The sequence below is a fragment of the Ipomoea nil genome, unplaced genomic scaffold (genome assembly GCF_001879475.1).
Source record: "Ipomoea nil cultivar Tokyo-kokei standard unplaced genomic scaffold, Asagao_1.1 scaffold2827, whole genome shotgun sequence".
Classification (NCBI taxonomy): domain Eukaryota; kingdom Viridiplantae; phylum Streptophyta; class Magnoliopsida; order Solanales; family Convolvulaceae; genus Ipomoea; species Ipomoea nil.
In genome coordinates, this window is record NW_017619255.1 from 546,331 (window position 1) to 556,728 (window position 10,398).

Below are 10,398 nucleotides of genomic sequence, written 5' to 3' on the forward strand. Positions count from 1 at the left end.
ACAAATAGGAAAGTATGAAACAATATATTCTATTAGGAATTGTATTACACTATTTTTTCCTCCCAAATACTCTATCGGGTCGGGGTGTGGGGCCCTTAGGGTTGGGATTGTACGAATAGGAAAGTAGAAAACAATATATTTTATTAGAAAGTGAGATTTTTTAGGAATTGGGCGGGAAGTAAAGTTTAGGTTTGTTTTTATATATAGTATAGATTTGCATAATATTGTAAAATAGTGTAATACAATTCCTAATAGAATATATTGTTTCGTACTTTCATATTCGTACAACAATTATACATTAAGGGTGTGTTTGGAAACTTGTAAAATGACTTTTGAAAAATATTCTTCCAATTTCAGTGTTTGATAAAAGGGGAAAAATAAGGTTAATGAAAAATGATGTCTTAGTCAAAGGAAAATATTATTAGGACCTGACTTGCGAATTGCGGGTCTTAGTCGCAAATCAAGTACATATATATCATGTGTCTATTGAGGATATGGAATTGGTATAAATACCTCTCATGAGCTCATTTTGTAACAATCCAATAATCCGGCAATCCAAGTTCCGAATAAAGCTTACAAGTTCTTTTCTTTAATTAGCATCACCAATGAGGGTTGAGCGAGGCTGACTTAGCCATTTCAAGGGAAAGTAGTTAAGGCCGCACGAGAATGAGTCTGTGACACAAAATTCTCTAGCTAAATTGCCCTGCTTGGGGAACAACCCTACACTACTACGCTTCGCAACGCGGTGAGTGACAACGTGCTATGAGGTACCTTGCCAACCACGCATAAACTGGCTAGTCCTCAATGTACCCATCCACACCCTCATCCTTGATAGCCCGAATATCCTTCTCCAAACCCAAGCCAAACATGCCGTATTGGCTTTTCCAAAGTAAGCTAAAACAGAATATTGTTGTTGTATGTTTTAGATGTGAAAAACTATAATTTCTACTAAAGAAAAAAGTAGAGGTAATTACCGATTTGGTCCCTCGATTATGAGAATTTTATTATTTTGGTCCTCGATTTTTAAAATTGACCAATTACATCCTCGACTATACCTTTTTTTTTTTTTTTTTTATCCGAAATGGTCCTAACCGTTAGACATTCGTTAACTCGGGACCAAATTGATAATTTTGCTATAGTCAATGGACCATTTCGGTCATCACATGCCCTATTTTCTCCGAAAGTTAATTATTGAAATGGTCGACTATTATTATTATTATTACTATTATTGTTATTATTATTATTATTATTATTATTATTATTATTATTATTATTATTATTATTATTATTATTATTATTATTATTAGAGTAAATACCAGCCAAGGTCCTCTGAGTTTGGTGGTTTTGTCACTTTTAGTCCTAAACTTTCAAATTAACCCTCCGTGAGCCTCCGAATTTCGAAATTGACCTGTTGGAGTTCTTTCGTTAAGATATTTCGTCTCAACTGTGAAATTTAAGGGCAAAACAGTCATTTTATTACAATCACAACCAAAACAATTCATTTTGTTGCATCCGGGAAAGAGTTGGACCCTCCGAAATAGCACCGGTCGCGACCGAAGAAATGGGAGGAAGAAGGTATGAAGAAATGGATTAGGGCTAATTTATGAGGAAAATGAATTATTTTGGCTAGGGTTGCAATAAAAATACTATTTTGCCCTTAATTTTCATGGCTAAGACGGAATATATTAACGGAAGGACTATGGCAAGTCCATTTCAAAACTCGGAGGGTTTATTTGAAAGTTTAGGACTAAAGGTGGCGAAACCACCAAACTCGGAGAACCTTGGCTGACATTTACTCTTATTATTATTATTATTATTATTATTATTATTATTATTATTATTATTATTATAATAATAAATGACCAAATTCAAATTTTTCTTTTGAAATTTTATGTAACACGCTGTAAATAAACCTTAAAATTGCATAACAAAAGCAATAAAATAGATAAGAGAGTTTTGAGAAAATATACTTGATTGAGGTTGGACTACTAATTGACATTCTGTGTCGAGAATATAAGAAGAGACACACTATAATCGAAAGAGAGATGTCAAACATCAATTTTAGGTTAAAAAGAGAAGAGTAATTTTGTCTCAAAGTTATTTTTTTTTCTTCCAAAAATCCATGGAATTGAAATACCAAGGGGGGCATGGGATTCTAATTCCTTGGAAATGATGGAATTTCAATTCCATGGAATGACCCGCAATTTCTTCCAACCAAACGAATGAATTTCCTTGCCTTCGGAAATTATGTAAAAATGGAATTGTAATTCTCTCCAACCAAATGCCATTAACATGATATCAACCAAGTCATAAGGACGAATATTATCAATTTAACAAGACAAGAAAAATTAGTAAAGGGAATATAAGTAACTGTATAAAGGAAATGAAAAACACAATTTTTTGTTTAAGATGAGCTATTTTCTAAATCGGATGACGAAAAGTACCAACACTTTAGATTTAGATAGATGTTCGTGACAATTGTATGCTAAAGTTGTTATTACTACCTAGGTCCCATTAGCAGTTCACAATTTTTTTTTTATATATTAATTAATCTAGTATTGGCAAATAAAAATTTATATACTGTATTTAAAATCTAGATTAGAAATTCTCTTAAACTAACAAAAACAATCTAAATTCCTGATATCCAGTTCCAAATGACATAAAAGTCATCTAAAATATATGGTAATTGACTGCATACTACTACTGTGGTTTAACAATTCAAAATATAAATCCATTTTTGCTGATTTTGTATATGAAAAGATTAAAAAAGATACAAGAACAGTCAAGTTTAGATGATTAATTTATATCATTATTGTAGGTTTCAATGAAAATTTCCAGCCTTTGAAGAACATATATAAAAAATAAGTATATGAATAATGTAATTTGAGTTTAGTGGGTTTTATGGACTTGTTCATACCCAACACATTTATACACAAACTGTAAAAAGATCAAAATTGTTACAAATGAAGTCAAACAACCGAAGTGTCTAGGAAGCTTGTCTCCGTCGCTTTATCCTCTCAAGTGCACCCACATGACTGTCTGAACCATCACCACCATTGTTTTTCTATCTCAGATATTTCCCTCTTTCGGACTAACCTCCAAACACAGCTTCGGGTATATCTTTTTGTGCAATCTCAACTTTCCCTTCATCATCTTCTTCTCCTTCAGAATCAGGGAGCTCGATGTCATCGTTGTTTGCAGTACTCTTCTGTGCACCAACACCTACACTCACAAATTCAACTACCCTACTCTTATCTCTTGTGGCTGTTTCATTTACATTGAGCTCCAACTGCCTTTTTATGCCAGCCATTTGATCATCATCGACTCCTGCCTGTTTCAACACATCTTTGGCTTCCTCGAGTTCGGGAAGAATGTTGTGTGTCTGACTATAGCTGCTGGCAGATGCACTTCTCTTTACACGGAGCATCTCACGGAAAGTGTCCTCATTTCCATGTTGCATCTCAAATTCATTCCATTTATCCCAGTTAGATGCATATTTGTATAGTACATGGGCACGATCAATCTCTCCCAGACTCTTCTCAAGTTCAGCATACTTTAGGCACATGGTTTTCACATCCTTGTCTGGAAGTCCTGAATTATCAATTGCCCGCTCATATATTTCTCTAGTTTTAGGAACTCCAAAGATCTCAGATGCACGAGCTAGGTAAATCTCATACATGCTTAATTTGTCATTAGCTGGAACAACTACGGTAGCTAGAGCATAAACCATCATTGCCCTCTTGGCAAGACCATAGTCTTCCTCTAGTTTAGCATATTGCAAAAACAATGGCTTGACCACATCAGCAGGGGCCACTTCAACAGCATGATCAAATAATTCTCTAGCTCGTTCCAATTTTGACTTCCCATATCTTTGGACAAACTTGGAAAGATAGGTAGTCCATATGTCCTTGACATGTGGGTATTTAAAAATCTTGACGCCTCTCTCATAAACTTTAAATGCTTCTTCAAAAAATTGATGATCCTCCAAAAGCATTGCATAATTAATAATGATTTGGGGTGTGGCAATCTTAAGATCCAAAATCCTCTCATAGACTGCCTTAGTAGACTCTAATGTACTCTCCTCCAAATCCACATAGAACGTCCAAAGCCTAAGGGATTTATGAAGTCTCATCTGAACTGGTTCATTGCTATCAGCAGCAATGACTCTCCTTTTGACCTCAACAGATGGTTCTGCAGTAGCACACCTCATGAGTTGAAGTGCATGTTTAAAATTTTTGTGCCTAAGTTCCATCTTAGCCCATTCACACCAGACAGCAGCAAGGTGATCCACAGTCTTGTAGTTCACCTGCACTGCCTTATCAAATATCACCCTAGCATTTGCAACATCCTTATGTTTCTCATACAGTTTTGCAAATGCAACCCACAGTGTATGCAACGGCTTCCCTACAGCCTTCATTGGGTCTATTGTCCTCACTGCCTCGGTATAAGTGAGTATTTGGCGTGTGGGATTCCCTTCAAAAAGCTTCACCCTCCTATGCCATTGCTCTACATTGTGTGGATTTTGCCTGAGAAGCACACTGTTCGCAAGCTCCGGCCTCCTATCCATAAGATACTCTAGCCTCGCTAATCTCAAATCAACATCCTTATCATCACTCAACCAAAAATTCTTAAGGTTTTTCTCTAATTTTGCCACATTTAATCGATCATCTTCATCCTCCTCATCTTCCTCCTCTACCTCCACATCACTCTCGCTCATCTCCTCCATCTTTAGAGCTAGCATACTCTCCTCAAACTGCGAATATGCATAAAAAATTACACTAAAATCTCTAACAGTCACCACTGTGGTCATTCCCTCCTCGAAAATGTCCCTTGCCTTCTCAACTAATTTTCTTCTGATGTAATAATCTGCCAAGGAGGTCCATAGCCTTCCAACCTTGTCCGTGAACTTGTGAATCCCTCCCCTAATAATTGCATCCACATTCAACCCAGTAGCATGCTGACTCAACAAATCACAAAGCTCCAACCACAGCCGGTGCTTCGTCTTTCCCTTAATTGAATAGAACTGATCATCATTCAATACTCCAGCCAACCTTTCTGCAGCTTCCTGCCATAACTCTGAATTCACCAAGAACTCAATGAAGTCCTCAATGTGGGAGGGGTCATACTTCAAGTACCGTCTGTAAACCCGGAGCGATGTCTCAATTGGGAACCCCACCCCCATCTGACTCTGACTGACAAAATACAAATAGGGCGCCCAAATCCGATGGTGTTGAGTGACAGGCAGTGCACACAATGCACGGTCAAACGTGCGGCGGGTGCGGGTCAGCAGCTTTTGGTCTGTTAAGGTTTGCAAGTACATGATCCAAATGCGGGGCATCTTGTGCATAGTCACAAGGGCTCGCTCGAAGGTGTTGCTTAGGGTTTGGAATTGAGAGTCGGTGACAGGGAGGTTGCGGACAAGTTGGAGGCGTTCCCTGAGATAGGCATGCCAGAGCTTGTAGCTGCGGGGGAGAGCTTTGAGAGCACGCTCGTAGATGATAGGGCGCTTCTTGAAAGGGGCATCTGCTCGAGCCACCAAGTATCGCCACCACAATTTCAACCCGAATGGGTTCCTAAGGAGCTCTTCTTCATAAGGGAGGTCACTCTCCGATGGATACAATTCTTCCATTCTTATCTTCTTCTTCTTGCTTTCGTGGAGAGGAGAGAATACATCGAGAGCAGCGCGCTTCAGAGATTTCGAATCCATCTCTCTTTGCAGAAGCCTATGGACACTGAAGAACAGTGGGGTTTATATATAGAAACTAGAAAGGAACGGTAATTCTATGGAATCTGGGATAAATAAAATTATTGGGAAAACAGTGCCCAGGCGGGTTTATATAGAAAGGAATGTTAATTCTATGGAAACTGCGATTAATATCATTATTGGGAATAGGAATGTAATCTATATCTATATTCTATTTTTATAAAGAAACGTGTGAACCAAGAAACTTGTTGGTTAAGAAATTAATAATATAGATTCCTATTTTGAGTAATTCTATTATTGCCTATTTCTACACTACTACAATTCCTTTCTATAAAAGACCATTAATAGGCATTAAGAAAAACCCAAACCTAAACGACTAAACCCCGCGTCGATTCAGGGCGCAAGCAAGCAAGCTAGGCTTCTTCAAAGATGGATTCGGAATTACCAGTAGAACCACAATCTCTGAAGCGCTCTCGATATATTCTCTCCCCTCCCCCTTCCGATCCGGAAAGCAAGAAGATTCGAATAAGTCATAAGCTAAATCTTGAGTATGGAGCTATAGCAAGCAAAGCAGCCGCTCAACCTCATTCTAATTCAAAGCCTTCTGCTCATCCTTCAAATGCCCTTGCTCTTCAAGGTCCACAAAATGGGTTCTCATCAGAAAGCAGGAATCTTTCTACTGCTGCAAGTAAATGGAAGAATTACAGGGTGATAAGTGGGCATTTGGGTTGGGTGCGGTCTGTTGCAGTGGACCACAGTAATGCATGGTTTTGTACAGGCTCAGCTGATCGGACAATCAAGATTTGGGATTTAGCAACTGGAACGCTAAAGCACACTCTTACTGGCCATATTCAACAAATGAATAAGAGGTCTTGCTGTTAGCAATAAGAATACCTACATGTTCTCTGCGGGTGATGATAAACAAGTAAAATGCTGGGACGTAGAACAAAATAAGGTGATTCGGTCTTATCATGGACATTTAAGTGGCGTCTATTGCTTAGCTCTTCATCCCACCATTGATGTCCTGCTCACTGGCGGTCGTGATTCTGTCTGTCGGGTCTGGGACATAAGAACCAAGATGCAAATACATGCTTTGTCTGGGCATGACAACACCGTCTGCTCTATTTTAACTCGATTAACGGATCCTCAGGTCATTACTGCTTCACATGATTCAACCATAAAATTCTGGGACCTGAGATACGGTAAGGCTATGTGTATGGCAACACTCACACACCACAAGAAATCTGTGAGGGCGATGGCTTTGCATCCAAAGGAGGATAATGCTTTTGCGTCTGCCTCCGCTGACAACATTAAAAAATTCAACCTCCCCAAAGGAGAATTCTTGCACAACATGCTTTCTCACCAGAAAACGATCATCAATGCAATGGCGGTTAATGACGAGGGTGTTATGGCTACAGGAGGTGATGACGGAAGCTTGTGGTTCTGGGATTGGAGGAGTGGCCACAATTTCCAGCAAGCACAAACTGTTGTTCAACCTGGGTCACTGAAAACTGAAGCTGCCATCTATGCTCTCACCTATGATGTAACTGGTACAAGGCTTATTACTTGTGAGGCTGAGAAGACTATAAAGATGTGGAAAAGAGGATGACAATGTTACCCCACAAACTCACCCTCTTCATGCAACATTACTAGTAATATATTTTTATTTTATGCAATTAGTAATTATATTTTTAAATATTTTATTTGAACAATTTTGTTACTATAAATTTTTGTGTCCAATATTGTTATGAATTTCTTATGAAATAGTTTTTTGTTTTGTTGATGCTTATTAATAATATAGAAATTTTGAAGATAGGATTTTAGGATTCTGTGGTTTTAATATGAGAAAATTAAGGGGTAGTTTAAGATATGGTGCTTGATGATTTGTGCATGTTGTTGCTTACTAAGTTAGTCTTTTGGCTGAAAATACAAGATGCTATTTTATCCAAAACATAGAGCTCAAAGAACAATGGTGAGGCAGAAAAACATGCTTATGATGTCTGATAATTAAATGCTCTGAAGTTCTATACTGTTGCATTTCTTATTAATCTAACTTTTTTCCTTTTCTGCTTGGAAGGGTTATAAGATTGAATATTTTATCTGTTTTTTCAGTGTCATTAAGTGGATTCATTGTACCATTGCATTTTGGTTTTATGTCCTGAACTATGTTTCAAATCAAATTTAATTAATATATTTTGAACAATTCAGTTTCACTCTAAGTATATGGGATTACTCATAAATTATTAAACTATAAAATCTTCTCCTTGGACTTAAAATGTCTTCGATAGGAATTGTAAGAATGCTGTCAATAGATGTATATGTTCATGTATGCTCACAGAAGTTTATTGAAGAAATACTTTCTTCTTCACTACTACTACTACTATTATTAATCATTTTTTAATCTCTAGCTTGGATCTGTGGGGTGTGGATATTCTCTCATCAGTCTCATGTAGTGAATGGTTATTTGTCTGCAGAGGTACATGCACTTGGAATGGGTATATTCCTCTACTTCTCAATTTTACATCAAGACTTTTATATTTTATTTTTGGATAGGTACAATAGCATTTTAAAGATCCAAAGAGAAACCCAGGATAGAAACCTTTATTAAGTCTGTTTCTTTTACTAATTATGAATGGATATCTTGGATTTTTTATATGTTTTCATTGTTTGGTTATCTTCTATTTTCCATTGCATTTTTTGTTATTCAATGGAACTTGGTGCTTTACCTTTGAATGAAATTCTCAAGAACAATGGATTTGCTGTTGAAAAGATCAGAGTAAGGCTTCTGTTTCTCCAGCTCCCTATCATGATATATCTTTCATCATTTGTTTTCCTAGTAGTGTAGTGTTTCTTGAGGCCTTAAAGAAGCTAGCATTCCAGTTTCTATATTGTATGCAGAGATTAGGACACGTTTGGTTCGCAGAATAGGCCTGAAATGGCATAACATTTTCAGTAATAGGCCTATTCCTTTGTTTGATAACAACTTTTATCTCAAAATTGTGATAGTTTAAACTCATTAAAGTAGAATATATCTTGTGTAGTTTTTGTTATTTCATGCTTTCATAGTTTCATAGTCTCGAAATTGGAATAGATTATCTTGCTATATGGAGTATGGACTGTCAGTTTTATCTTATTATTTAAATTTGACTTTAAATATTAGGAGTATTTACTATTTAATTTTTTTTTTAATTTTATGGTTGGCCCGTCGGGGCCCACAATCCTGCATGGCAATCGTTATGCCATGGAACCGTGTTCACCATTCATGGTGAACACGGTCCTAACGGTGTTAGTGCATCGTTATCTTTTTTTTTTTTTCTTAATTAATCGCGTGACTTTTCTTCTTCATTTTCACATTTTGCGGTTTCACTTTAATTTGAGGTGCGTAATGATTTCAGACATTCATAAATTATGAATCCATGCCTGCACATTCACTTTGGACCCGTGCCTACACATTCCCGTCCGAAACCATGACTGTTGCCTGCACATTCACTTTGGACCTGTGCCTACACATTCCCGTCCGAAACCATGACTGCTCCTCTGTAGCGCAAGCTTCTTCAACATTTATAAATTATGAATTTTCTGTTATGAAATTATGAATTTGCTGTTATGAGATTATGAATTTTCTGTTTTGAGATTATGAATTTTCTGTTATGAGATTATGAATTTACAGTACATTCATAATCTCATAACAGAAAATTCATAATCTGACCAAACGCGCGCCGTTAACACCATATCCGCGAATTATTTTTTTTTTTTAACGTAAAAACGGCGTCGTTTGGACCCGTGTTCACCATTCATGGTGAACACGTTTCCAGGGCATAATTTGCGCCTGCATGGGGCGGGCTTGGGCTATGTATGTCCTAGCCCGTGGGCTGTCCCGCAAAAGCCCACCAAAAAAATCACGATGGGGCGGGTCGGCCCGCATTGACACCCCTAGAATAACTGCAGAGATTATAACGCTATTTGTTCTCAATTGATAAAACATTTGTAGTGACTTTTTTCTATGTTTTCTTATCTAATAGAACTAGAAGAAAATCTACATGATAATATTTTAGGCCAAGACAGGATAAAAAAGGAACTCTTTCTATTCTTATAAAAAGTCAATCCCAACAACAAACCTTCTAATAATAATTTAGAATTAAAAATCATGTACTGGTAAGAAGGAAGCCAATAATAAAGTGGCATACGGCCTCAGCTAGACTACCAAACAACTATACTTTTTTTTAGGCCAATATGTAGTTATTGCTTATTTTAAAATGCATTATGCTTGCTGGCTTGGTTTTTAAATTTCATGGTCACTAATTCCTCTTTACATGCACTATTCTGCAATGATATGATCTTCCTCGGGGAACTTGCATCCATTTACAAATCTCAAAGAGTTTGTCGTAAAATTCAACAAACTTTTGAAGGAATGAGAAATCTATGATATTCACAATTTCATTGTGCAAACGTGTTGCATGGGGTTTAAGTCGTGCGCGCATAAGTACATTATGAAAGCGAACCACGACACTTTGATTAGCGTTACAGATCTAGATGAATCCGATTTTTCCAAACACATGTTCAAACTCAAGGATTTTGGATCGTCGAAGCCTTGAAGGCTCCCGGGGGAGTGGATAGCAATCGACTAATTGGTAAATTCTTCTTAAAATTTTGTTCTGGATGTGTTCTCATTTCTTTTTGTTATACTAAATTTC

At 37.0% G+C, this 10,398-nt stretch overlaps 2 pseudogenes; one reads left to right on the forward strand and one right to left on the reverse strand.

The window, feature by feature from the left end:
- Positions 1-3,091: 3,091 nt before the first annotated feature.
- LOC109159367 lies at positions 3,092-5,746 on the reverse strand (annotated as a pseudogene).
- Positions 5,747-6,133: 387 nt separating this feature from the next.
- Positions 6,134-7,825, forward strand: LOC109159388 (annotated as a pseudogene).
- Positions 7,826-10,398: the final 2,573 nt, after the last annotated feature.